This window comes from Paramormyrops kingsleyae, chromosome 13 (assembly GCF_048594095.1).
Source record: "Paramormyrops kingsleyae isolate MSU_618 chromosome 13, PKINGS_0.4, whole genome shotgun sequence".
Classification (NCBI taxonomy): domain Eukaryota; kingdom Metazoa; phylum Chordata; class Actinopteri; order Osteoglossiformes; family Mormyridae; genus Paramormyrops; species Paramormyrops kingsleyae.
In genome coordinates this window covers 907,605-934,861 of record NC_132809.1, presented here as the reverse complement: position 1 = coordinate 934,861, position 27,257 = coordinate 907,605, and the positions used below count along the sequence as shown (strand labels likewise).

The 27,257-nt window shown below is 47.3% G+C and overlaps 1 long non-coding RNA gene across 1 annotated transcript; it reads left to right on the top strand.

Moving 5' to 3' along the window:
• Positions 1–9,741: 9,741 nt before the first annotated feature.
• On the top strand, positions 9,742–10,599 carry LOC140578163 (uncharacterized). Its single transcript, XR_011982212.1, has 3 exons — positions 9,742–9,828; positions 10,098–10,154; positions 10,470–10,599. It is a non-coding gene; the product is annotated as an uncharacterized lncRNA (long non-coding RNA).
• The last annotated feature ends 16,658 nt before the right edge of the window (positions 10,600–27,257 follow it).

The following is a 27,257-nucleotide window of genomic DNA, read 5'->3' as shown; positions in this document are numbered from 1 at the left end:
TATTGGGTTAACTCCCCTTGCCGTGTCGAGGTAAAAAAGACCTGGGAGGAAACCTTCGGTTTTGGCTGCCTCAATCTCCAATAATATGTCGCCTAGTTCCCTTAACTTGTGGTTTTCTTTATTAGAAATCCTGGGGAAGGTCTCAAGTTTTCTCAACAAAGCATGCTCAATCATTTCAGGACACCCATGACATTCGTCCAATCTCTGCCATAAAGCAACGACACCTGCTGCAGGGTAACTGACATGAACTGACCTTAACCTTTTAGCTTGGAGAGAGGATTCTGGACCCAGCCACTTGATAAGGAGGTCGATCTCTTCCCTCGCTGTAAGCTCCAGGTCTTTTACCGCCCCTCGAAACGATGACTTCCAGGCCCAGTAAGTCTCAGGACGGTCATCAAATTTCTGAAGACCAGAGGTGACCATCTCTCTACGTGCCAGATACCTGACTAGTTCAGTAGGAGTTGGCGTTTCGAATGGGAAATTATTAGCTAAAATAGGTTGTGAGCAAGCACTAAAACTGGGTTGTTGATCTGCTTTATTGGGGACATACGGGACATTTGGTATGTGAAGTTGGTTCAGACTAGCATCTACATTGTCAGCAGGAGGGCCCCGCTGAATACAAGGTCGGGGTGGAGGGACATTTTTCGGTGAAGACCATGTGGGCACTGTACCATCCTGCATGTGAGAGTGTCCATGAGCGTCTTCAGTGCTGTCTGAGGTCAGGTTTTGCATGTTCACATACTCAGTAGTTCGTTGAACTGGATCATGGCCAGCAACATCTTTTAACTCCTGTAATGGACCCTCTTCCAGTTCGGCTGCCGCTTCATATACCGCAGCCTCTGCGTCTGCTACGTCAGCTGCTTTTTTAAGGTGTAATAAGTATAACTGAGCGTCTACTTGGGCTTTTTGATTAGCAGCTTCCGCTTCAATGCGAGCTTTCTCTAACATAATATGCGCCTCCTTTTCAGCATAGGGAATTTCTGCACGAGCCGCTTCTGCTCTGGCTCTAGCTCTGGCTGCAGCAACGCCGACCGACAATCTGCTGGACCGTGCGGCGGACCTCCAGGACGTCTGCGATCTCGTCTCAAAGGTTCGGGTGAATTCCGCATTTCCACTTTGGTCCATTATTGGTTGGCTTTTCGCCATTTGTCGCTGCGTTGTTCAATCCGTGTTACTGCTTTCAACGTCTAGGTCGCCCGGCGAATGTCTTTTTACTGTTCTGTCCTCGCACTTGCATTACAGCTTACAAGGTTAGACAGACAGCTAACAGAACAAGAAAAACGAAAGAAGCCGTTTCTTCATTTACGGTGGTTTACTTTTACCTTTTGAGACAGCCCGTCTTAGCACATATGCAGTTGTTTCCCTCGTGTTTTGTAAAACTGAAAATAATATAACGAAATACTCTAAGAACACATTCGCATACACATTCGCATATCTTAGCTAGAAAAACTCAGAAATGTTAGCTAAACACAAATTACAGCTCTAAATACGAACTAATACCTATAAATACCGATTTAAGCAAAATATGCAAAAATAACAGTTATGAGCTTTATCAAAATGAATTAAGTTAGAACTTACAGACATATGGTTCCCCAAACTTCCCAAACGCTGAGAAAACATGACCAGCAGTAGACACGGAGCTTCCATGTCTGAGAACAGAGAAAGAACTACTTCCCATTCGTAAACACAATGTCCACAAGGTGGCAGTAAGTAACCTTACAACACAAGGGTTGTACACCATCATAACACACCTAAAATCATGGACTTTGGGAAAAAAAAGGTTAATCACACAAAGAAGCACACAAAACAGGTTAAAATGTTAATAAATAGTGTTAATATTAATAAATATGTGCTAAAAGTGATCAACCAGTCGTGCACAATAAGTTCTGTACATGCAATTAATAAAACTATTACAAATACTACAAACGCACAAAAAACCAAGCACACTTACCTAAAACCCAAAGTGCCTTCTGTGTGCTCCAGAAAAGTGCGTCATGTCCACCCTGTAGAATGGAGCATCACCACCTAAACGACACGGGGCTAAAGCCAGAAGAGGCCCTTCCACCTCTCCTTGGCCTCGTGGTAGCCCCGTTGGATGACATCAGTCTCCATCCTGAAACCCAAATCGACCCGGATTTTGCGGAATACCCCTTGTGCCTCCAGATGAACCCCTCTGCGGATGAGCGCGGTCCTGGCATTCCACAGCTCTCGCTTGGTAATGCTGACCAGCAGCCACATCCAGGGGCCGAAGGGGTTATGGAGGTTGGGGTCCCACCCCTTCAACACCTTGTCGTAGGTCAGACCGGGCTGCCGGTCCACACGTCCACACAGGCCCGCTACCAACCCCCAAACTCTCTGTGCATGCCCACAGTCCCAAAACACGTGACTGATGGTCTCGTCCTCGCTGCACTCGGGTCTGGGGCAGCGGGGGTGTCTGGTCAGCTTATGCCTATGTAAGACGTCCCTGACTGGCAGCTTACCATGAAGGCACTGCCAGTTCAGGTCCTGCAGCCTCTGATCCAACCCCTTTGGCTGGATTCTCGCCCATGTGCCTTCCTCCAGGCCCAGCATGGCCAGAGTATCCCTATGACCAAGCAAAGCCCTGTAAAGCACTCTATGTTTGGTCCAGGCCTCTGTCTTAACACCTGCCTGAATAGATTTACTCCACTTAACAGCATGGCTGTAGTGGGCCGGCAGGGTCTCAACCTTGGGGCCGAGGTTGGTCCACGACGCCATCAGGCGTCTCATGGGGAGAGCCAGCCACAGACGCACAAAGTGCTGATGGGGGTGCTCGATGGGAGCTGCCAGGCGCATGCAGAGCTGCGAGAAGTACAGGCAGTCAAGCTTGAGAGGAAAGTCAATAACGTCCCTCCCCCCACTGTCCTTTCCGAGATACATCACTTCCCTACGCACGTACTCGTACCTGCCCCCCCAGACGAGGTTGAAAACATCTCTCGGCAGGCTTCTACACAAGAAGCGGGGCAAAGGGTACACATGTGCAAGGTAGAGCAGGGTGGGAAGAATATCCACTTTTAAGGCTAAGACCTTACCTTGGAAGGACAGGGACCTGGACTTCCACAGTCCGATCTTCCGCCTGGCGATCGCCAACCGCTCCTCCCAGTTCAAACGGGCGGCACCATCCAAGAGGAAGTTGACCCCCAACACTTTGAGAAGTCCGTCACAGAGGGTGAGACCACCCGCGACGTCCTCCCTCGCCTTCCAGCTGCCGAAATACTTGGCCACCGACTTACCGAGGTTGAGCGTCGCGCCGGAGGCCCAACCGAACGCATGAACAAGGCTCATGGCATGACCGAGAGACTGATCCGAGCAGACGAAAAGGGTGGTCTCGTCTGCATACTGGGTCAGTTTAACAGTTTCCCCCAACTTCCTGGGATAAGAAGGCCATCGACCCCGGGGTGGGTGCGAATGGCGCACGCCAGTGGCTCTATATAGAGCGCGTAGAGGAGGGGGGAGAGGGGACATCCCTGCCTCACTCCACTCAGCTGGGGCACCAAGTCACTCAGGAAGCCATTGATAACAACATGTCTCTCAACTTCGTTATACAAAGTGTGTAACCACCCCAGGTAATTGGGTCCAAAGCCAAACTTACCCAATACTTGAAACAGGAAGCGGTGATCTACCCGGTCGAAGGCTTTCTCCTGGTCCAAGCTGACCAGCAGGAGAGGGAGGTTCCTGTCCTCCACCCAGGCGATGGCGTCGCGGATGAGATGGAGGTTCCACGTCGCCGATCGACCCGGTACTCCACACGTCCATGAGCCATGGCCTTTTTCAGGCGTTCGGTAAGGGTCTTTGCGATGAGCTTTGTGTCTACACAAAGCATGGTCAGGGGCCTCCAGTTGCCAAGGTCGGCACGATCATCCTTCTTGTGCAACAGAGAAAGGACCCCTGACCTCATGCTCCTAGTGAGCAAACCCGGCGCTGAACGTCCTCTACAACCTGCAGTAATTCCGGCCCGAGGACATCCCAAAAAGTGGAATAAAATTCCACCGGGAGCCCATCAAGGCCCGGTACCTTGCGGCGGATCATCTTGCCAAGCACTGCGGTCAGCTCGGCCAAGGTGATGGGGGCTTCTAAGCCGTCCCGAATGTCACTGGGAAGACAAGGTGAGATATTGTCTAGGAACCGCTCCCCTGCAACCGGGTCCGTGTCCCTAACCTTAAAAAGATTAAAATAAAACAGTTTAGCAACCTCCAGCATATCCGGTGTTGTTGGTGCCATATCGCCGTTTGAGGCACGGAGAGAGACAAAGCTCTTCTCCTCCCGGGCTTCCCTGGCTCTGTGGGAAAAAAGGGCATTGCACTTTTCATTATTTTTCAAGAGACACATTTTGTCGCGGAGCATTAGGGCCGAGGCAGCCTGTTCATGCAGGCGCCTCAGCTCACCCTTTATGCCTAGCAGTCGCTCGTGATCGATGGCGCCCCCATTGTTGTGAGCGGCGTATTCATCCCGCAACCTTCTCTCCAGCTGCAGAATGGAGAATTTCTTCTCCATCCTGCGCTGCTTGCTATAATGCATGGAGAAGGTTCAGATCCTGTCCTTCACACTCTCCCACCATCCGGCCACGGAGGGGAAGGTAGGCTTGTCCTTCTGCCACTCGGAGAAGTGATCTAAAAAAAGGTGTCTAAAATCGCTCTCCTCCAGGATCTGCAGGTTCATTTTCCAATAGCCGCCCCCATATACAGGGGCGTCTATGGAAACAGTGGCCTCCACTGCCAAGTGGTCAGAGGGCCACTGTGGGGAGAGGGACACCTTTTTAAAAACAACGGGGGGTGAAGCTAAAATGTAGTCGATGCGACTGCTGGCTCTGCGACTGTTATGCCAGGTGAAGCCCGGCATGCTACGGTTGCATGTTTTAAAACCATCAACAAGTTTAAAGGAACGAAAATGCCCTGAGCTGACATCCTGTCTACCCTCCAACGAGATGTTAAAGTCCCCTCCTAAAATCAAGTGTCGATCTGTGACACAGAACGGGGACAACTCTTCAAAGAGAGTTATATGGGACGAGGCCTCCACTGGAGCGTAGACACATATGGCCTGGAGGCGCTGTCCCCTCCATGTGGCGTCCACTCCCAAAACCCTGCCTTGAAGAACGATGAACGATCTTTCTTCTTCAAAGGCGCGGTCGCCAAAAAGGATCCCGACGCCTGAGGAGTGGACACCACCTACTCTCCAGTAGGATCTACCCCTCTTCCATTGTCGTGAAAAGAGAGCCTTGTCCCGCTGGTCCCGGAGTTGGACTTCCTGCAGAAAACAAATGCTGAAGGGAGAAGATGCCAGCTGATTAAAAACAGATGTGCGCTTTAATCAGATGTCCCCCATACTAATTAAATAATTTTAAATAGAAAAATGACATAAAATCACACATTTTTACTCTCTTAAATCCTGAAATGTAACTAATAAGTGAAAGCAATCTTGTCATTTTTCATCAAAAATTTAGTTTAACTAAGAATTGTAATCAAAATCAATGATCATATGATAGCGCTCAATATTTTAGACACAAATCAGCAAACATTCAATTATTTTTTCAACATTTTAAGAAAATAATATATGAAAATGTAGGTGTGACGGGGTTGAGACTAGCATAACAGGGTTGAAGATGGTAACGGGGTTGAAGAGACAAATACATATAAACAGTTGTTTACTCTCAAATTCAATGTATAGGACTTTCCATTAGCATTATATCTCACTTTGTAACCATAGGAAGGACACCACATACAAATTGCAGTAGAATTAAGTGTTATTAATTTAAAGTAAAAACAACCACAACAGCATATTAACAAGTAACAAACATTGTAAAGTGAATTGCTCAAATGTAACATAATGTGTGTGTGTGTGTGTGTGTATGTGAGGGTGTGTGTGTGTGTGTGTGTGTGCACGTGCGTGCGCTGTAACTTGGAACTGTGTATGTTTGCGCTGAAACTGGGCATCGTGTGTGTGTGTGTGTGTGTGTGTGTGTGTATGTGTGTGTGTCAGCTCTAGCCGGGGGCTGTGTGTGTGTGTTTGTGTTGTAACTGGGCACTGTGTGTGTGTGTGCACTGTGACTGGGCACTTTTTGTGTTTGTGTTTATCCATGTGTGTGTGCGCTGTAACTGGGCACTGTGTGTGTGTGTGGGTTTGCATAGATCACATTTGATAAAATTGTCCCCAAAGTGCAGTAAAACACACACATACACACACACACATACACAATAAATGTACCTTGTGAATTATCATCATAACCGTGGGAAAATTATTTTTCTATTTTCTTGCTGCCATCTCCTGGCCGAATGTAAGTATTGCAATTACCAGAAATGATCATTTTTAATGTTTTTAAATGGTAGTACTCAATTTTGGCCACCAGACGGCAACATAAAATGTGTGTGTGCAGTAACAGGGCACTGTGTCTGTGTGTGTGAGCTCTAGCCGGGGGCTGTGTGTGTTTGTGTGTGCTGTAATAGGGAACTGTGTGAATGTGTGTGAGCTCTGACCGGGGGCTCTGTGTGTGTGTGTGCTCTAACTGGGCGCTGTGTGTGTGTGTGTGCTGTAACAGGGCACTGTGTCTGTGTGTGTGGGCTGTATCAGCACACAGTGTGTGAGTGTTTGTGCTCTAAGTGGGCGTTGTGTGTGTGTGTGCTGTAGCTGGGCACTGTGTGTGTGGGTTTGCATAGATCACATTTGATAAAATTGTCCCCAAAGTGCAGTAAAACACACACATACACAATAAATTTACCTTGTGAATTATAATAACCGTGGGAAAATTATTGTTCTATTTTCTTGCTGCCATCTCCTGGCCGAATGTAAGTATTGCAATTACCAGGCATTACTTAAAGCTTCTGCAACCTGAGAAATGCTTCCACAGGTGGCTGGGGCTTGAGTGTGGACCAATACGGGGGTGAGATTCAGCTAGGGTAGCATAATGCAGGTAGGTAACTATCACAGAAGTGTAACAGGACCGTTGCAAAACCATAACACATCGGTTAGAGGTCACACCGGTTAGAGGTCAGTCTTCCTCCTCTGTTGTGGGAGTCATTGTATTTGTATTTCTGTGAGGTATTTCTATGGATCAGCTGAGAAACAATAGACTTTGAGGTGTTTCTGTGGGTCATCTTCTCTATAATGACGTGCATCACAGGGACTGACTAATAGCAGTACCCCAAAGCCCTAGGTTGTTTTTACGGTTGACAAGATTGAAAACGTTCCTGTTCTCTATCCATGAATGTAATGACTTCCTGCATGGTGACACAGGAGAAGAAGACTGAAAGGGAAGCTAGGAGAAGGAGGGTGTGTGCGGTGTCGTTCTGTTAAGATCTACGAGGTCTTTGCTCCAGGAGGCCTGGACATTGCAGGCAGGCAGCTATTTACCTTTAATCAGCTGTGCCAATTATGCAGAATGAATGACTTCTTGTGGTGTCCTTTGTTCCCCTTGATATGGCCTTCAGGATGCTGCAGGCAAGGTTCTGGACCACTGGACTATCATGTCCCGGGAGGAGTAGATCTGTCCATCTAGGAGAAAGAAGGCCAGGCCATCGCAGTGCCCTCATAAGAACATAAGAACATAAGAACTATACAAACGAGAGGAGGCCATTCGGCCCATCAAGCTCGCTTGGGGAGAACTTAACTAATAGCTCAGAGTTGTTAAAATCTTATCTAGCTCTGATATAAAGGAACCCAAGGATTCAGCTTGCACTACGTTATCAGGAAGACTATTCCATACTCTGACTACACGCTGTGTAAAGAAGTGCTTCCTTTTAAATCCAGTTTGAAATGTTCTCCCGCTAATTTCCACCTACTGTAGGGCCACGAGTTCTTGTATTTGAACTAATGCTGAAGTAACTATTCGGTTGAACAGCATCCAAACCTGTTAGAATCTTATACACCTGGATCATGTCCCCCCTCAGTCTTCTTTGCTTGAGGCTGAACAGATTTAGCTCAAATAACCTTTCCTCGTATGACATTCCTCTAAGACCAGGAATCATTCTTGTGGCCCTACGCTGCACCTTTTCTAAGGCCGCTATGTCCTTTTTAAGATATGGTAACCAAACCTGTACACAATATTCTAGGTGAGGTCTCACCAAGGAATTGTATAATCTTAGCATTACCTCCCTTGACTTAAACTCCACACACCTGGAGATATACCCCAACATCCTATTGGCCTTTTTTATTGCTTCCCCGCACTGGCGAGAATGAGACATGGAAGCATCAACATACACACCAAGGTCTTTCTCATAATCAGCTACCTTTATTTCAGTAGGTCCCATAAAATACCTGTACTTTATATTTCTGCTCCCTACATGGAGTACCTTACATTTGTCTATGTTAAATTTCATCTGCCAGGTGTCAGCCCAGTCACTAATTAAAGGCATGCTCAGCAGCTTAGCCTCCTTCCCAGCAATTCACCTTGTATGCTTACTGAGATAATTTCATACACTGGCTTTTAGTACTGTGCAAAGTATAGAGACATGTCACAGTGTAAAATGGTGAAAGATAAATGTGTAACATTTACTGGTGCTTGTGTCCATTAGGAATTTCAGTGTACAGAAAATGGTGCTACAGGTGTGGTATGGCATATCGATACCAGGAGTGGACTGATGGTGTCCACAATTTCGATGACCACACACTTCTGTCCATATACATGTGCCATTTTCTACGCAATACACTTCAGGTAGGAACCATGTTCTGTTGTTTTAATCATTTAAAACAATTACGAATACTTTATCAAAATAATAAATTGTCATACATCAATTTCACAGACTCATCAGGCAGTAGGGAGTGCCATGGATGTGTTGGAGAAGACCTCTGGTAAAACCTATCCATCCAGGGAAAGGGTCCTGCAGGCTTATTTAAGCTTTGAAGCACTGTCAGACCTCGGTTACACATATGCTTGTGTATCGTGTGGTTATCATCCAGTATCTGTTGTGATGGACCTTCATAAGAAGGGCGTTTTTAGCATGCCTGGTAAGTGAACACATTTATTCATTTTCTTAGTCTTACATTGTTTCAAGCACCACATATCCAGCTATGACTGTTTGGAACATGCTTACTTAAGTCTTGCTTTCCTTAGTGAGCAGCATTGAGGAACCATCTCAGACTTTTGATGGAAAGGTAAGTGTTGAAAATTTCTGGGAGATGGTTTCCCTTGAAACGATCAGCCGTGGGTTGGTCCCAAGTAAGTACAGTCCACACAATGTTCTAGGTGGGATGACAGTATTCTAGCATTTACTTTGTTTATCGTGGAATAATGTACTGTTATGTTAATAATATTTTCTAACATCATTTAAAGGCAACAAGTCAAACCCATTTGTCGTCCATCCCAGTTACCATAGTTGGGCTCCGTGGATTGGTCCTCACACAAGAGATAAGGATGTTGTACTCAACACTGAATACAAAAAAGTGTATTCTGCTTGTAGTGCAAAGGAGGAATCTGAGTTTAACCTCACAGAGGACCGACTGACTGATGAACTTCTTAAGCTCAAGGTACTGAACTTAAGTCAATTTTTGTCAGTTTTGCCAAAGATGTGTGTTTTTGAACCACGCTAGACCAACTATACTAATGTTCATTATAGATGGAAGCTGTGCGTGCTCTGTGCCGACAGTGTGGCATAGACCCCAAAGGCTCACGGATGGACCTGGTAACGAGACTTCAACAAGAAATGAAGCAAAACAATCATTTTCTCGACATGATGACTCCCTCATCGCATGTCTTTTTGATGCGAAATATTTTGTATCACTACAACAATGCTAGAAATTCAAGAACTATAGAAAGCATGAAGAAGAGATTGGGCAAAGGAGTGGACATACAGTTAAATTCCAATGGTCAGACAGTTTTGGGTATGTATTCCACCCTCATTCTAAATTATTAGTGGTAATGTCATGTTTATGTCATGTTTATGTAATTTTGCTGTCCGGTGCCGTGAAGTTATATTTGTCTTTTAATTGTAGGTGATTCCTCATGTTTATTTTGCAATTTGAAAGATCATAAAGCTATAACTTACAAATCTGTCAGAAATGCTAGACAGCATAGCGTTGATGAGAAATGCATGCAGTACAACCGATTAACTCATTCTAAATCATTTGGTTTAAAATGTGCTTTTTTGCAGCACCAGCTGAAGCACCAGCCGAACAAGCACAAACAACAACAGCAGCACCAGCTCAAGGTGCATGTTTTATGTTTTGTTCCTCCGTATCTGTTTGTTTGTTTATATATTGATTGACTCATTTGATTGATTGCCGCATGGGCTCTCTTAGTCGCAAATTTCCAAGGTGGTAAATGTGTTGGTCCTAACTTGTTGGCACCTACATGTTTTCATGATCATCCATCATTAGATGTTCTCCAAGTGCTACACATGCATTAGCCACTTGTTCATACAGAAGATGTCATGGGATCCTTATAATTTAGTTTAAATGTCAGTTGAGGTATCTCATGAACTTCTGATTGGAAGTGTCCAAATCTCCTCTTCTTTTTTTTTTAGCTTGATAATGTGCTGGATCGCACAAAACCAGCTACTGAGTTGATGGGGAAAAGTAGGCATCACTGTTTTATCAAGATGGGACTTCCTAACCTTGGGATTAAAGGAACAGTTGGAAGCAAGTGTTAGTACAGAAATTATAATTCTATGTGTTTCTAAATGGATTTTACACTGAGTCAATTGAATGTTTACAACTTGTTTTTTCTCTGGTATTACAGATTGCAAATTGTTGCTTTGAGCTAATCTGCAAAATTGCCAGGGAGAAGGTCTGTGAGAAGCTATGTAGTAGCATTAAACTAAATAAGAATGATCTATCCTTAAAAGTTTGCATCAGTTAATTTTAAGCTTTTTGTTTTGAAATGACTTAATAAATTTGTGTTATCAGGGAAAGGATGTCCATGCAGTAGACGCCTATGTTGTCGCCACTTGGCGTCCACCTCATCAGCAAGACCCGTTTCTAGCTCTGCCAGTAATGTTTTTTTTTCCCTACATCTGTGCCCTTCACCCTGTTATGCATGTTCATGAATAAAAATATTAATGTTATTAAACTTAAAATGGCCTTTTTCCCCTTTATTAATTTTTGGATCGGTACCTATGGTTGAATTTCTCTGTTTTACTTTAGTATAGAAATAAGCAGTTGATTTGATGTCCTGCCTATATTCATAACAAGGACATGACTGACAAATGGAGCGTTGTCATATTGCGGCACCTTACACTGGGATATGCCGAATCTGGGTGCAGTCACAGCAACTTTAATAATTGTGTAACAGGAGCGTATAACACCAAAAATATGGCCCTGGGAAAAGTAAAAAGTACATTTATATTTATTTTCTATCACATATAGGATGATGCTGCATCCAAAGACTGCCTCCTATTTCCTGTGTGGAAACCTGGGCACTGGGTCCTCTGCGTAAGTCTTTCAGTATATTTGTCAAATCATTTTCTTTATCGCTATTGGAACATCAAATAATTTTTAAATGATCAATTTCATGTTGCATCTTAAGTGTAGCCAAATATTCTTCAAAAGTAACATTTGTCTTGTAATAATAAACAAGTTCCTGCAAATATTCTCACTTTATTCATGCATTAATATTAGTGATGCAGTTGCAAGTCAGAATTAGTTGAAAGTATTCAAACAAAGTTACAAAACGTAATGCAGGAAGTTACAGGACGGCATGTGAGCTTTTGATGCTGCAGTCAGACTGAATGACAAGGGTATGTTTCACACAAACACACATCTTCTGCTTCTGGACAGAGCTGTTTTATGTGATTCACCCTATATGTAAGTATGGTGTCTGCTGTTGGTGGTGATTTCCCTTGTCCATCCTGCTAGTGTGGATTGTGATACTTTGTAAAGTGAGCCATTTATGGATCAAATGCACAGATTCGCAAACGTTACCATCAACAGTTCACATTATGTACTTTACAGGTCCTGATGCCAAAACATTTCAGGATTTATCAGCTGGATTCAGCTAACCCTAATGGTTATGGGAACAAACAATATTTAACCATTTCCAGGTTTAATTTTTACACTCGTAATAGGAACTGTTCAATGTTCCTCATGGAATGCAGTTCTGAAGGTTGGTATTTGTGTTCTGCATGATGTCCCACATGTTCTTTTTCTGCATGTTATAAAAGTCATAGACAGCTGCCCTTCAAAGTATCATTGATGCAAATATTATTGGCAAATTTGTCTATTTTTGTTTGACCTTCAAATATATGGCTGTTGTCCATGGCTTCAGGAATGGGTGGTGGTTGTGTGTTATGCTGATGTTCAATGCAAGTTGTGCAACATAGCACTCTGCCTATAGAGTGGCCTGCAGTATGATACAAGATATCTGAATGTTTCATCTTCACCATTTCATCTTTTAAAGCTCAATTGCAACACGGCTAATCCCAGGGCACTGGAAGATCATCAAAAATAAGGTACATACACCCATGTTTTTCTTTCTTTATTCCTTGTTAAGTGGTGGTATGTTAACCATTCTTAAAATGATTTATTGGATAGGACATTCCAGCCCAGATGGAGGTTGATGACTGTGGTGTTTTCATGATAATGGCAAGTTATAATTTAAAAGATTATGGGGTGTTCTGTTGGCACAAGCTTTGTGTGTAAATGAAGCATTTTGCGATGTAGATAGTCCAGTTATGTATACTTCAGTCAAAAATTCTGAATGGTCAATATCAGTCACACACACTAGTATTTTTGATATTCTTAATTGTATATTTCAGTACGCATTATACATGGCACTGGGCTGGCCATTTGACTTCAAACAGGTAATAACCCAAATTCTGACTTTCGTAGGGGTATTTGTCTAGTAAGAATTTAAACTGCATTCTCAACTTTGTCTTCCGTCTGTTAGCATGACATCCCGCAGCTTCGGAGATGGTGGTGTCTTTTGTTTTTTGGAAAACATGTCACCTGCAAGGTATATACACCTAGCTACTGAAATGAAGCTGTTTAATATACGTTCAGACTGCTCCTGACACGTAGCCAATACTGCCTCTTAGGACAACGAGCTGTTATGTGCCAAGAGAGGCCAGCGAGTGTAATGAGATTGAGGAACCTGCGAGGTATGACGGTATAGCTGAATCTGCCTTAGGGTACCTCTGTGTGCATCTGGTCCCATTTAAAATAATTATCTATAGTACCTGATAAGCTTAATTTTTGATAACATGTTACATTTGTTTGGTTTAATTGGAAGCCATTTAACAATTGGCAACCATTTCATGTAATACAGTTGTCATTGTTTATGGGTGTTATAACTTTTAACATCTAATGTATCGGTTATTATATTATTTAAAACTTGGAAACAAACTATTCATTAATCAGTAATACAATTCCTTTTGTGTCATACTTTTTAAATATTTTCTGTGATGCCTCGTAGTGCATGGCATATAAGTGAAGTGATTAGTTGTCATTGACACACCACAGCACACAGTGCACAACAACAAAATGTGTACTCTGCATTTAACCTATATGTGACACCATGACATTGCAGAGGAGAGCAGTGCTTGGGGGTGGTACCTTGCTCAGGGTACTTCAGTGGCACCTTTCGATTACAAGTGCACTTCCCTAACCATTAGGCCACCACTGACCCTATTACAAACAGCAGCATAATTTAATGGAGTCAGATTAATTGGTTTTAGTGATCTGATCTGAAGGTGGAGATTAGGGTTGTAACGGTATGAGATTTTCACGGTATGATAATCGTCTCAGAAAATATCACGGTTTCGTGGTATACGGTATTAAACTATCATTATTATTAGTATAATCATCAGCTACAATGACCCTTAAATGAATAAAAAGAGATATGGTTTTTGGTTGAACATGGTTTATTGTAACAAACTTTTTTTAATGAAAATTAAAAAAGTATGTGTCACGATCCGTTCCGTTCGAACCCGATGTGTGCCACGCCCCCTCATTATCCACGTGTGCTTTCCCGATCGTGCCCAGCTGTTCCTTGTTATGTCGGCTTGTCTTCTGTATTTAGTCCGCGTCTGAGTCAGTCTTCCCCAGATCCGTCATTAATGTTTGTTGGTGTTTTGGTCCTGTCCACCCCAATAAACCGCGTTTGCCTGCAGTTTGGTCTTGCCTCGCCTGCTTCCTGGCTCGCTTCCCTGCCGTCCCATGACAGAATGACGGATCTCTACAGCAATTCACCGCAGCAAGCCGAGAACCAACGGATCGGCTTGCTGCAAGAGGTGATATACTGGCTGTCCCAACCCGAGGTCCAGGAAGACCCCGTTGCTCGGGACCTAGCCAGCCGGAGCGGGGACCTCCTGAGTGAGGCACCCCCACCGGGAAACGCGTACCCCCTTCACGAGGTACGTGAAAACCTCCGACAGCTGGTCGAGAGGATAACGGAGAGGCGGCTCCAGCCACTCGCTGGCTCCACGGCCGCCCCGCCTCAACCGACCAGCCACAAGCGGAGGAAAAAGAAGAGGAGAGAACAACACCTGGGAGAAGAGCCGGCGATCTTCCTGAGGGCGTGCTCTCTCTCTCCTGCTTCGCATGCCGTCACCCCGGAAGTCACTGTCGCTGCCTGTCTGGAGGTACCTTCGCGGGCAGCTTCCCCCTTCCGGGGAACACGGCTAGCCCTTAAAGGGGCCAGGGCCGTCTGGGAGGCGATTCCCCGGATCCCCAAGGCTCTTAAAGGGGCAGCACCTGCACGCCCGGCACCGATTCTGGCGCCTATTTTGGACTTGCCTGCGGCACCGCCTGCTGCTGCCGCCGCCGATCTGCCCGCGGCACCGCCTGCTGCTGCCGCCGCCGATCTGCCCGCGGCACCGCCTGCTGCTGCCGCCGCCGATCTGCCCGCGGCACCGCCTGCTGCTGCCGCCGCCGATCTGCCCGCGGCACCGCTGCCGGCTGATGCCGCCGCTCTGCCCGCGGCACCGCCTGCTGCAGCTGCCGCCACTCTGCCCGCGGCACAGCCTGCTGCAGCTTCCGCCGCTTTACCAGCGGACCCGCCTGTCCTGCCTGACCCGCTTGTCCTGCCTGCTGCAGCTGCCGCCGCTCTGCCCGCGGCACCGCCTGCTGCAGCTTCCGCCGCTTTGCCAGCGGACCCGCCTGTCCTGCCTGTCCTGCCTGACCCGCCTGTCCTGCCTGCTCTGCCTAGGGCAATGCCCGAGGCGGCCGCTGCGGCGCCCCCTGCTGGCCGCGTGATGGCGGCGCCCACTGCGGCGCCCCCTGCTGGCCGCGTGATGGCGGCGCCCGTCCTGCCGGTTCCTGAACTGCCTGTTTCGCCTGTCCTGCCGGCTCCTGAACTGCCGGTTTCGCCTGTCCTGCCGGCTCCTGAACTGCCGGTTTCGCCTGTCCTGCCGGCTCCTGAACTGTTGGTTTCGCCTGTCCTGCCGGCTCCTGAACTGTTGGTTTCGCCTGTCCTGCCGGCTCCTGACCTGCCCGTCCTGCCCTGCTCGCCAGCCCTGCCCGTCTCGCCTGTCGGCACTGCAGCCACACCCTCGACTGCCGTCGCCGCTCGGCCTGCAGCTGGCCGCCTGCCCGAGGTGCCCGCAGAGGCGCCCCCTGCTGGCTGCACGCCCACGGATTCCGCCACGCTCGCGGCGCCCCCTGCTGCTGCCGCCGCTGCTCTGCTCGCGGCGGCCCCTGCGGGCTGCTCGCCTGTCCTGCCCGGCCAGCCCTGCTCGCCTGTCCTGCCTGACTCGCCTGTCCTGCCTGTCCCTGCTATGCCCACGGCCCCGCCCGCGGCTCCGTCTGCCCCTCCAGAACCAGTGACTCCTGTCCCCGAGGAGGTCCCGGACTGTGACATCCTTATACCTCCTCCTCCAGTGACGAACTTGGAGGAGCTTGAGTGGGACCCCTCGGGGATCCAATTGCTGGGTCCCCCCGACCCAGGTGGGCACCGGTCTCCTACACCGGTGCCCCTGAGAGGAGACGCCCGACGGGCCCGCCTGTCCGTGTCCAGTAAAGGGAGGGGACACAAACGTCGGGTCCAGGTCCCGCCCTCCCTGCCCCCTGGCTCGCCCGTGCGCCCCCTGGCCGTGGCTCGGTGGCTGCCTGCGGCTCCGGCTCGGCTGTCGCCTCCGGGTCCCCCTCCGGTGCCTCGTCGCCCGCCTGCGGTCCCTCCGTCGGCACCTCGTCGGCCGCCTCCGGGCCCCCCCGCTTCGGCTGGGCGTCGGACGGCGCCTTCCCTGGCACCGGCTGCGCCTCCGCCTGCTGCGGCTTCCCCCTTCTGCCTGCCTGCGCCGGTGTTCCCTCCTGTTCCCTCCTCGTTTCCTTTGTCGGTCCCTCCGTCTGTCTCCTTGTCCCCTGTGTGGTCCCCTCCTGCTCCGGCCTCCCTTCCGCCTGCGGCCCCTGCGGCAGCCTTCCCTCGCCCGCCTGGGTTCCCTTGGGCTCCCCTGCTTCCTCCTCCCTTTCCCTCCGTCCCGCCTGTTTCTGCTCCTCGTCCCTCTGTGTCTCCTCCGTTCCCTTCTGGTCCCTTTGTCCCTCCTGTCTTTGCTCCTCGTCCCTCGGTGTCTCCTGTGTTCACTCCTCGCCCTGTTGTTCCTCCGTTTTCTGTCCCCTCTGTGTCTCCTTTCTCTGTCTGCCTGTCCGCGTTTCCTGTTCTTTGTCGGGTCCTGTCCTTCTGTTGGTCCTTGTTCCTGTTCTCTGTCTCGGTTCTGTTCCCTGTTTTTGGTTGATGGTCTTGCTTTTTGTCTTTCAGGTCCTGTTCCCCGGTCTCGTCCGTCGCCTCCTCTCGGGCGCGCCCGGTGTGCGCGCCTTTGGGGGGGGGTTCTGTCACGATCCGTTCCGTTCGATCCCGATGTGTGCCACGCCCCCTCATTATCCACGTGTGCTTTCCCGATCGTGCCCAGCTGTTCCTTGTTATGTCGGCTTGTCTTCTGTATTTAGTCCGCGTCTGAGTCAGTCTTCCCCAGATCCGTCATTAATGTTTGTTGGTGTTTTGGTCCTGTCCACCCCAATAAACCGCGTTTGCCTGCAGTTTGGTCTTGCCTCGCCTGCTTCCCAGCTCGCTTCTCTGCCGTCCCATGACAGTATGAGTCTAACTTTTGGGGGAGAAATAAATAAAATAAAGCTGCGCATCTCCCATTTGAACAAAATAAGGAATAAGTTATTTCTCTTTATATTAGACAAGAATAAATCAAACTGTCCTTCCTCTTTAACAGCATATATGGGAGAGCAATATGTGCAGGGTCATGTTTGTTAATATTTTCCTGAGATTATCATAGCTGCATGCATTTCTTTGCTTTTTTTCAGGTCAGGTTATGTTGAAGAAATGTAAGCATGTTGAGATTTTCAGGGCTCAATCTTGACCGCTGAGGTGAGAGAATGTGTCCACTTGTACTAAACACCTATGAGTTTTCAGTTAGTGTATTTGATGATTATTCTTTTAAATAAAATTATAAAATGATCATTAAGTGTTCTCTTGAGAGTAGCTCTGGATATGTTCATGTGTTCACGTCTTCACATAGTGAGTGAGACAGCAGACGCTTTAAAAACCATGACCATCATGCAGTGGAGGTTTTAGGCATGGGCGAACGGGGCAGCCGCCCGGGGCGGCACTTTTTCATGTCACGTGGGGGGCGGCACACGAACTTGGAGGAAAACAAAAATAATCTAAATAAAGCGGTTTTCTAGAGGATGGGCGAGCGGAGACGATAAGGGATGAAGTTGGGAGGGCGCCGGGAGGGATTCTATGGGGGGCGGCACACGAACCTGGAGGACAAAATAATCATCTGTGCCGCTGTGGGGGGGGGTACTGTAGTTGGTTAGTGAGCAAGCGGCAGCCTTTTTGCGCTGTATATTCACAGACGCACATCGCGATTTAATTTGCTGCACAGCTATATTTTGATTTATTCATCCATCTATCTATCAAATCGGACATTTTACGTGGCATCTGAATTATACTGTAATTGACTCCAATTACATGACTGGATTCCGGGATTCCCTCTGCATCACAGAAATAATACGGCTTTAAGTTATAAATGGAACTTACCTTTATCTTCACGGAGGGATGGTGTTCGCGAATATGGGAGAACATGTTCGACATATTTCCTCCTTTTGCGGCCACTCTTCGTCCACATTTCTTGCAAACTTTATATCCACCCCACGATCATTTTTCGGATACCCAAAATATTCCCATACTGCAGATTTAAATTTTTTTTTCGGCGGGAAATAGAGATTAGAATTTGCAGCCACTATCGGACATTTTCGCCGCTGTGCATTTATGGGTGGAGTCTAAGCAGTAAAGCGGAAAGAAGTTGCATATACACAGCAGCGCAGGTGAGATTTGGTTTCTTTTTTTTTTTCCAAACCGCGGATAGGCAAATGTGCATGATATGATAATCGTACATGTCAATATCACAATAAACCGCCATACCGGTAAACTGTTACAACCCTAGTGGGGATTGATACACCTTACAAAGTTGATGCTGTAATATTTATCACTCTGATGCATTGTTCTGACCCATATGCATATAAGCCTTTCAGTCTGACAAACTGGTAGTATCATGACTGCCTTTTTCCAGGTCTGGTGCCCAACGTGATCAAATTGTTTTACACCTGTGCCCTCAGGTGGAGTCAACTCTGTGTGATACCATTACAATATGTCATAGTTTTACAATAGTTGTGACAATATAATTTCTTTTAGGAGAATTCAACGTGTTGAAAGCACAGATGGTAGAGGAGGAGGAATGGGTTCCATCTCCATTGAACAGGTATTTATGTAGCTGATCTTACAGCTGAACCTGCTGTTTTTCTCTTTTTTTCTCTGTGCTTACTGTGCTGTACCCTACAAAAATGTGAAAACAATGAGCTTCATTTTAAGCAGTTGGAGTTGGAATGTAGAAGTCATGCTATTTTTGTCTGTTTTTGTTATATTACAGAACTATTGTAAAATAATATTTGCGTGCTTGTATGATTTCTTTCACAGATCCCCCTCGACGTCCTGGAGGATATCCTTTTAGAAGTAGTCCTGTTCGAGGGTGACAAAGCTTTTTTAAAGCTGTCACTTGTTTGTCACCTTTTTTTGGGACTTAGTCGGAAGGGAAACCTTCCGTGCCCGAGCGCATTTTCAGTGGCTTGACAGTAAGTATAAAACATATTATGATATTTGGATACCCTTTGAGTTGGGATGTTTGTATTCCCATTAACAAGGGATTTTACTCTAATTAATCATTCTTAAATTTGAAACCTACAGGTGTAGTCCCATGGAAACTGTACAGTGCGGCCTATCAAGCACAATTCCGACGATTGTATCGCCTGGAATGCTGCCAGCACTGTCTAGAGACTTATAAGAACAGCTTACCAGGTATGCATACTGTGTAAGAATGTTGACGATTGTTGCTGAAGTCAGTGGTTGCAAAAAAAAGTCACCAGAACAATTTGTGTGTCAGGTCCTGAATATTTTCTTGAAAGTATGCAATGAAAAACATTGTTGCTCTGTTTTGATACTAAGTATGCTTGCTTATTATTTATTGTCCCATAGGCTACATTGGGCTACATTGGGCATGGAAGACGAGGGGAACTTCAGGGATTCTTTAGCGAGGACACACAGCCTGGGTTCTGCAGCGAGTTCTGCAAACACCTTGCGGAAGACTTGGGTGTGTGAATGGGTGGGTATGTAAGGAAAATAGCAAATTGGATGACTTTGGAATAAAAAAATAACAGCTACTATGCCTTTGTTTCCTTGTCTACACACAGACTACACACATGACCGAACCACATTTTAAGTTTTATCAGCTTTTCATTAAAAAGCACAGTGGCACCCAATTGTGATGAGTAAACTGTTTGTGGAAATGAGTGGCACCTCTATATCATTTGTGAATAATTTGTTATCTCATATCGACATTAAATCATAAGTTTATTTAATTTTAATGTTGGCACAGAAATAACTTACAGTGCCTTTGGAAATGCAATAAAATGCTCATTTGGAAAACGTTTAACTATCCTTTGTAATTGAGTAAAATTATGATAACTGAATACTTTTATAAGGCACTGTATACTTGATTGCAATGGGTTTTATTACTCTCCGGCTATATTAATACACCAATCAATATGTTAACCAATCATCACAGACAAGCATTACATCGATATCGGATTGAAACTATATTATGGCCATCCTACAGCTACATAAACAAGGGTAAATAGTCCTACTTTCACTGTCCTGGAGAGAGTGAGAGAGAGAGAGAGAGAGAGACAGATGTAAACATGTAAGCAGCAGCAGAATAAAATAGAAATATAATTTCAGAATGTTTTACTTATGCAAATGTCATTTTCGAGAAATGTTTGGCTCACATTATCACCAAATTGATGACAATATCACCATTTACTACAAAACTTTGAACTCAATAATTAACAAAATAATATATAAGAAATAAATTGACTCCTCCTTGGATTGCCACCTTATCGTGGTGGAGGGGTTTGCGTGCCTCCGTGAACCTGGGGGCTAGGTTGTCGGGGGCAATAGCCCCTGGTAGGGTCTCCCAAGGCAAAAAGGTCCCAGGGGAGGGGCCAGACAAAGAGCAATCCGAAAGAACCCATGAAAAAGTTAAAGATCAAAGTCCCGTTTCCCTCGCCCGGACTAGGGTCACCGGGGCCTCACCCTGGAGCCAGGCCTGGGGGAGGGGCCCGTTGGCGAGCGCCTGGTGGCCGGGCCTTGGCCCGTGGGGCCCGGCCGGGCTCAGCCCGAAAGTGGCACGCGGGACTGTCCCCAGGTGGGCCCACCACCCGCAAGGGGAATGTCAGGGGTTCGGTGCATTGTGGATCGGGTGGCGGCCAAGGGAGGCCCTGGCAGTCCGATCCCCGGCTGACAAAACTGGCTTTCGGGACATGGAATGTCACCTCTCTGGTGGGGAAGGAGCCTGAGCTTGTGCGTGAGGTTGAGAGGTATCGACTAGATATAGTCGGGCTCACCTCAACGCATAGCTTGGGTTCTGGAACCAATCTCCTGGAGAGGGGCTGGACACTCTTTTACTCTGGAGTTGCGGCGGGTGAGCGACGCCGGGCTGGGGTGGGGCTATTGGTGGCCCCACAGCTCGGTGCATTAACATCGGAGTTTACCCTGGTGAACGAGAGGGCTGTTTCCCTGCGTCTTCGGGTCGGGGATAGGTCTCTAACTGTCATCTGCGCTTATGCGCCGAATGTCAGTTCGGAGTACCCGGCCTTCTTGGATTCCCTTAGCGGTATGCTATTTGGCGTGCCGCGGGGGGATTCCATCGTTTTGCTGGGGGACTTCAACGCTCACGTGGGCAATGACAGTGTGACCTGGAAGGGGGTGATTGGGAGGAACGGCCTCCCTGATCTGAATCCGAGTGGTGTTCTGTCATTGGACTTCTGTGCAATGCATGGTTTGTCCATAACGAACACCATGTTCGAGCATAAGGGTGTCCATAAGTGGACATGGTACGAACATGCCCGGGGCTACAGGTCGATGATCGATTTTATAATCATATCAACTGATCTGCGGCCCTCTGTCATGGACACTCGGGTAAGGAGAGGGGCAGAGCTGTCAACTGATCACCACCTGGTGATGAGTTGGCTCAGGTGGCGGGGGAGGAAGCCGGTCAGACCTGGTAGGCCCAAGCGCATAGTGAGGGTCTGCTGGGAACGTCTAGCAGAGGCTCCTGTTCCCTGGAGCTTTAACTCGTGCCTCCGGCAGAATTCCGACTGCATGCCGGGGGAGGTAGGGGACATTGAGTCCGAATGGACACGGTTCCGGACCTCCATTGTGGAAGCGGCCGTACGGAGCTGTGGCTGCAGGGTGGTCGGTGCCTGTCGTGGCGGTAACCCCCGTACCCGATGGTGGACACCAGAGGTGAGGGGGGCCGTGAAGCTGAAGAAGGAGGCTTACCGGGAATTATTAGCCCGGGGGTCTCCGGAGGCAGCTGATGGGTACCGGCGAGCTAGGCGGAACGCGGCTCGGGCGGTCGCAGAAGCAAAAACCCGGGCGTGGGAGGAGTTCGGTGAGGCCATGGAAAGTGACTTTCGGTCGGCCTCAAAAAGGTTCTGGCAAACCATACGGAGTATCAGGAGGGGGAAGCAGCTCCTGGTTCCTACTATTTATAGTGGGGGGGGGGGGCTGTTGACCTCACCTGGGGACATCATCCTGAGGTGGAAGGAATACTTTGAGGACCTCCTCAACCCTGCCTCAGATACATCTACGCATACTGCCTTTGAGACATCTGAGGGCACAGAGTCCGAGGGTGCTGGGGGGGGCTTGCTCATCACTGAGGCTGAGGTGGCCGCGGCGGTTAAACATCTCCGTGGTGGCCGGGCCCCGGGGGTGGACGAGATCCGCCCGGAGTACCTGAAGGCTCTAGATGTTGTGGGGCTGTCGTGGCTGACACGCCTTCTCAACAGTGCGTGGAGGTCAGGGACAGTGCCGCTGGATTGGCAGACCGGGGTGGTGGTTCCCTTATTTAAGAAAGGGGACTGGAGGGTGTGTTCCAACTATAGGGGGATCACACTTCTCAGCCTCCCTGGGAAGGTCTATTCCAGGGTACTGGAGAGGAGGGTGAGATCGATAGTCGAATCTCGGATTCAGGAGGAACAATGTGGTTTTCGTCCTGGTCGTGGAACGCTGGACCAGCTTTATACCCTTGCAAGGGTACTGGAGGGGGCCTGGGAGTTTGCCTATCCAGTATAGGGGGACATGTGTTTTGTGGATTTGGAAAAGGCTTACGACCGGGTTCCCCGAGGTGCTCTGTGGGGGGTGCTTCGAGAGTATGGGGTTCGGGGTCCACTGTTGTGGGCAATCCGGTCCCTGTACGAACGGAGCAGAAGCTTGGTCCGCATTGCCGGCAATAAGTCGGACGTGTTCCAGGTGCGTGTTGGGCTCCGCCAGGGCTGCCCTTTGTCATCGGTCCTGTTTATTTATATTTATATAAATAATATTTATGGACAGGATTTCTAGGCGCAGCCAAGGCGTCGAGGGTGTCCAGTTTGGTGACCTCAGGATTGCCTCGCTGCTTTTTGCAGATGATGTCGTCCTGCTGGCTTCATCTGCTGGGGATCTCCAGCAGGCACTGGGGCGGTTCGCAGCCGAGTGCGAAGCAGCAGGGATGAGGATTAGCACCTCCAAGTCCGAGACCATGGTTCTCAGCCGGAAACGGGTGGTTTGCCCTCTTCGGGTTGGGGAAGACGTACTGCCTCAAGTGGAGGAGTTTAAGTGAGGGGTCACGAGTGAGGGTAGGCGAGATCGGGAGCTGGATAGACGGATCGGAGCGGCGTCTGCAGTTCTGCAGGCGCTTAACCGGTCCGTCGTGGCTAAGAAAGAACTGAGCCAAAAAGCCAAGCTCTCGATCTATTGGTCCATCTTTGTCCCTACCCTCACCTATGGTCATGAGCTATGGGTAATGACCGAAAGAACGAGATCGCGAATACAAGCGGCCGAAATGAGGTTTCTCCACAGGGTGTCTGGGCTCTCCCTTAGGGATAGGGTGAGAAGTTCGGATATCCGGGAGGGCCTCAGAGTAGAACCGCTGCTTCTTCACGTCGAAAGGAGCCAGTTGAGGTGGTTTGGACATCTGGTGCGGATGCCTCCTGGACGGCTACCCGGGGAGGTTTTCCGTGCCTGTCCTACAGGGAGGAGGCCCCGAGGCAGGCCCAGGACTCGCTGGAGGGATTATATCTCTCGGCTGGCCTGGGAACGCCTCGGTGTCCCCCCCGAGGAGCTGGTGGGGTTAGCTGGGGAGAGGGAGGTCTGGTACCCCCGCGACCCGAACCCCGGACAAGCGGCAGATGATGGATGGATGGAAGAAATAAATTGAGAAACTAAATTTCCTGTTACAGACAATTTATCTTAAAATAGTTTGATGTTCAGAATGCTCCTCACTCCACTTCACGCAGCTTTAAAACACGTAAGGACCATGTTAGGCCAAAAGCTGAACAATGTTTGTGGGAAACACTCTTGATTTCCCCAGGAGATCTAGACATAGCATATATGTGTGTATGTGCACAATGAATAAATGGAATAAGCTGCTACAGTTACATTGAACCATGTGCTTGTGCTCATGTGCACAAGCACACACACACACGCCGATGGGCTTTAGAGTTTAACTTTAGGTCTGTGAAAGCAGACATAATTATTTCTGTCAGGACCTCGATGTGTATCCAAGCCCCCAAAACACACTAACTCAGGCGTTCACGCAACTTATCGCGAAAAACCAGACAGAAATAGACTTGAAAATTTTAAAGAAAAGACATTAGCGGTTTTTGTTAATGTTTAAAGGTATAAAAAACCTTTGCTGCCTTTCTTAAATGGCTAGAAAACATTGGCTCAACACTATTAATAGTTTATATGAGGATGGGGTCTTTGCAACAGTCACAATCCTATCAGTCAAGTATAGCCTGCCAAAGAAACATATGTTTCATTTATTTCAAAGCAGACACTATGTGCAAAAGCTGTTTCCTCATTTCCCTAACGGCAACCAGAATTGGAGGGTCCTAAAAGACCTTTCATAAGACTTGGGGCCCTGTCCTGAGGTTTATCAAAGACCAGGTTCTAACACTAGCGGAGACTGTTGCTGTTTAAGTACTAGATGGGAAGACCCCAGCAATGAAATTCGTAACATTTCTGTCATGTTTCTGGACGGCACGGGAACGGGAACGAGGCATCACAGGCACAAAAGAAGGGTGGACGACCCACTTGCGGCTCCAGGAAACAGAAAAGGGGTTTATTAAAGAAAACAGATAAACACTACAAACGACTAACCAAAAACAAAGGACCACGAGGGGTCAAAACTAAAACAGGGAGGAATTAACTAGACTAAATACACACAAGGAAAACTAACAAACTAGGTAAACTACACTCAAAGGAGAACCAGACACGACACGATGAACAAGAGTTTAGACACGATGAACCAGCGGGGAACAGAACAAAGGCAGGAACTAATATACACGGGGTAATGACTAACACAGGGCAGGTGAGGCTGATTAACAAAGACTAGGGAAACAGGACACAGGTGAAACCAATTAACTCAAAGACACTACTAAATCAGGGAAACTAAACACTAACCAAGGAAGCATACATCAACACACGGAAGGTACAAAGGCAATAACAAAGGCAGGGGAACAAGAAACAAAACCAAAACCAATAACAAAGCAAACACCAGGAATAATTAAGCATAAAGAAAAACACCAGGGAGCTAAATACAAAAACAGAGGAGGTGGGATTCGAACACAAGACAAGAGGGAACTCATGGACCGAGGGGCAAACAGACAGCACATGCTAAATACATTAAGCCACGAGACCAGACAGGAGACAGGGGAGAACAAGGACTGACGTGAAGGACGGAATGACCAGCACCACCTGCTGGTCAAACAGGGAAGGGGCACGAAAGGACCACAGTGGGGGCTGACCCTGACAATTTCAAGATGTATAGGTCGTAAAACTGCTTGTATTTTATACTTTTAAACACTATTGACCAGCTTTGGTGCCTCCTTTAAAATGTACATGTGGTGAGCCAATTTTTGCCCATTTATGAATGGCAGCTAAAGTTTTTTATACCTTTAAATATTAACAAAATCAGTTAATATCTTTTCTTTAAAATTTACAAGTCTATTTCTGTCTGGTTTTTCGCGATAAGTTGCGTGAACGCCTAAGTTAGTGTGTTATGGGGCTTGCACATACATCGCGGTCCTGTACTTTCACAGACCTGAAGTTAAACTCTAAAGCCCTGATAACAAAATACAACTAAATACGTCTTTTAAGTTATTTACTCGTTTTGATTAGCTATCCGTTGGTGAAATTAGCTAAATGTTGCTAAACAGTCGGGAGTTGTGGTGTGAGTCTGACTTTTATTTAAATTAGAAATTGCCATCATTAAAATGATGGTCCTACCTAAAATCAATTACTTGTTCTCAATGATCCCTAATAAACCCTCTATGGCTTGGTTTAAATCACTAGACTCAAGCATCTCGTCATTTTTATGGAAGAACAAACCATCATGGATAAGCTTGAAAACTCTGCAAAAAGCCAAAGGTAATGGTGGTCTAGAACTACCAAGTTTCTATCACTACTTCTTAGCCAACAGACTGCAGTATATATCAAATTGGATCAAATCAAGCCCGGTAGATAGTCCATGGATGGACTTAGATCAAGCAATCTGCAGAGAAGTAAAATTGTCTGATTTGCCTTTTATAAGTCCTACTATTAAGCGGTATAAATGTTTTAAGAGCCTTAGTATTACCACCTCATTAATAGCCTGGTGGGAATTTTTTAAAATTACTAGGTCTCCACTTATTCCCTGCAAACTAACACCCATTTGGAACAATCCAGATATTTGCCAAAAAAAGATAACATTGAACTTTCCCTTATGGCATGATAAAGGGATTAGAAATCTTGAACATGATATTCAAAACAGGAAATTTATTTCATTCGACGAACTAGTCTCAAAATACAGAATTAGCAACAGTAAATTTCTTGGGTACCAGCAACTGAAGTCCATTATTCAGGCAAGGTTCAATCTTAATCAGTTAAACTTTGAAATACCTCCATGGCTGCTAGAATTTTGTAATCTTTCTAGCCCCAAATTATTGTCAAAAATGTATAAGTTATTGTCAAAAATGGATGACTCAATTTCCCTTCCAATCTCAAAATGGGAGAAAGATCTATCCATCGATTCAGATCAAAACTTTTGGAAAGAAATATGTTTAAACACCTTCAAAATGACTAAAAACCCAAACTTACAGCTTATACAATACAAAACTCTGCATAGAACTCATTATACAGGACAAAGGATGTTCCAAATGGGCCTTATCCACTCAAACCTATGCACCCACTGCTCAGGTGAATTTGCGGAGAACTACATGCATGCCATATGGTACTGCACCCCAGTTCAGAAGTTCTGGCAAAGGATATGTGAGGATCTATCAATTTGATTTAATTGCTATATCCCAACCTCACCTACATTGTGCATTTTAGGGGCTTTGTCGCCGGGGGCCCCGGGTCCGCTCCATCCCATGCCGCGGTGGGGGGCTGGGGTGCCTAATGAGCCAGCTGGTTAGCTGGCTCTCTTCTGTCAGGGGGTAGTAAGCTCCCCCCTGGTATCATGAATCCCAGCCCCTCTCCCCCCTCACTCACATAACATGCCACGCACGCATGTAGGATCTCGGGGTGGGAATGTGCCGCGCACGCTGTGGTGAGGGGGCCATCCACATGGCCTTACTCGCTGTGCTGTGCGGCCCTCTGCCTCCCCTTGTTTTAATTGTACTTTAGTCACCACATATCAGTATACACACAGGGCCTTGGGGGGTGGGGGCACTACTCAGAGGTTGGTGGGTGGGGCCGCTTAGGTGGTCTCACTTACCTCTTCACTGCTGCCCGC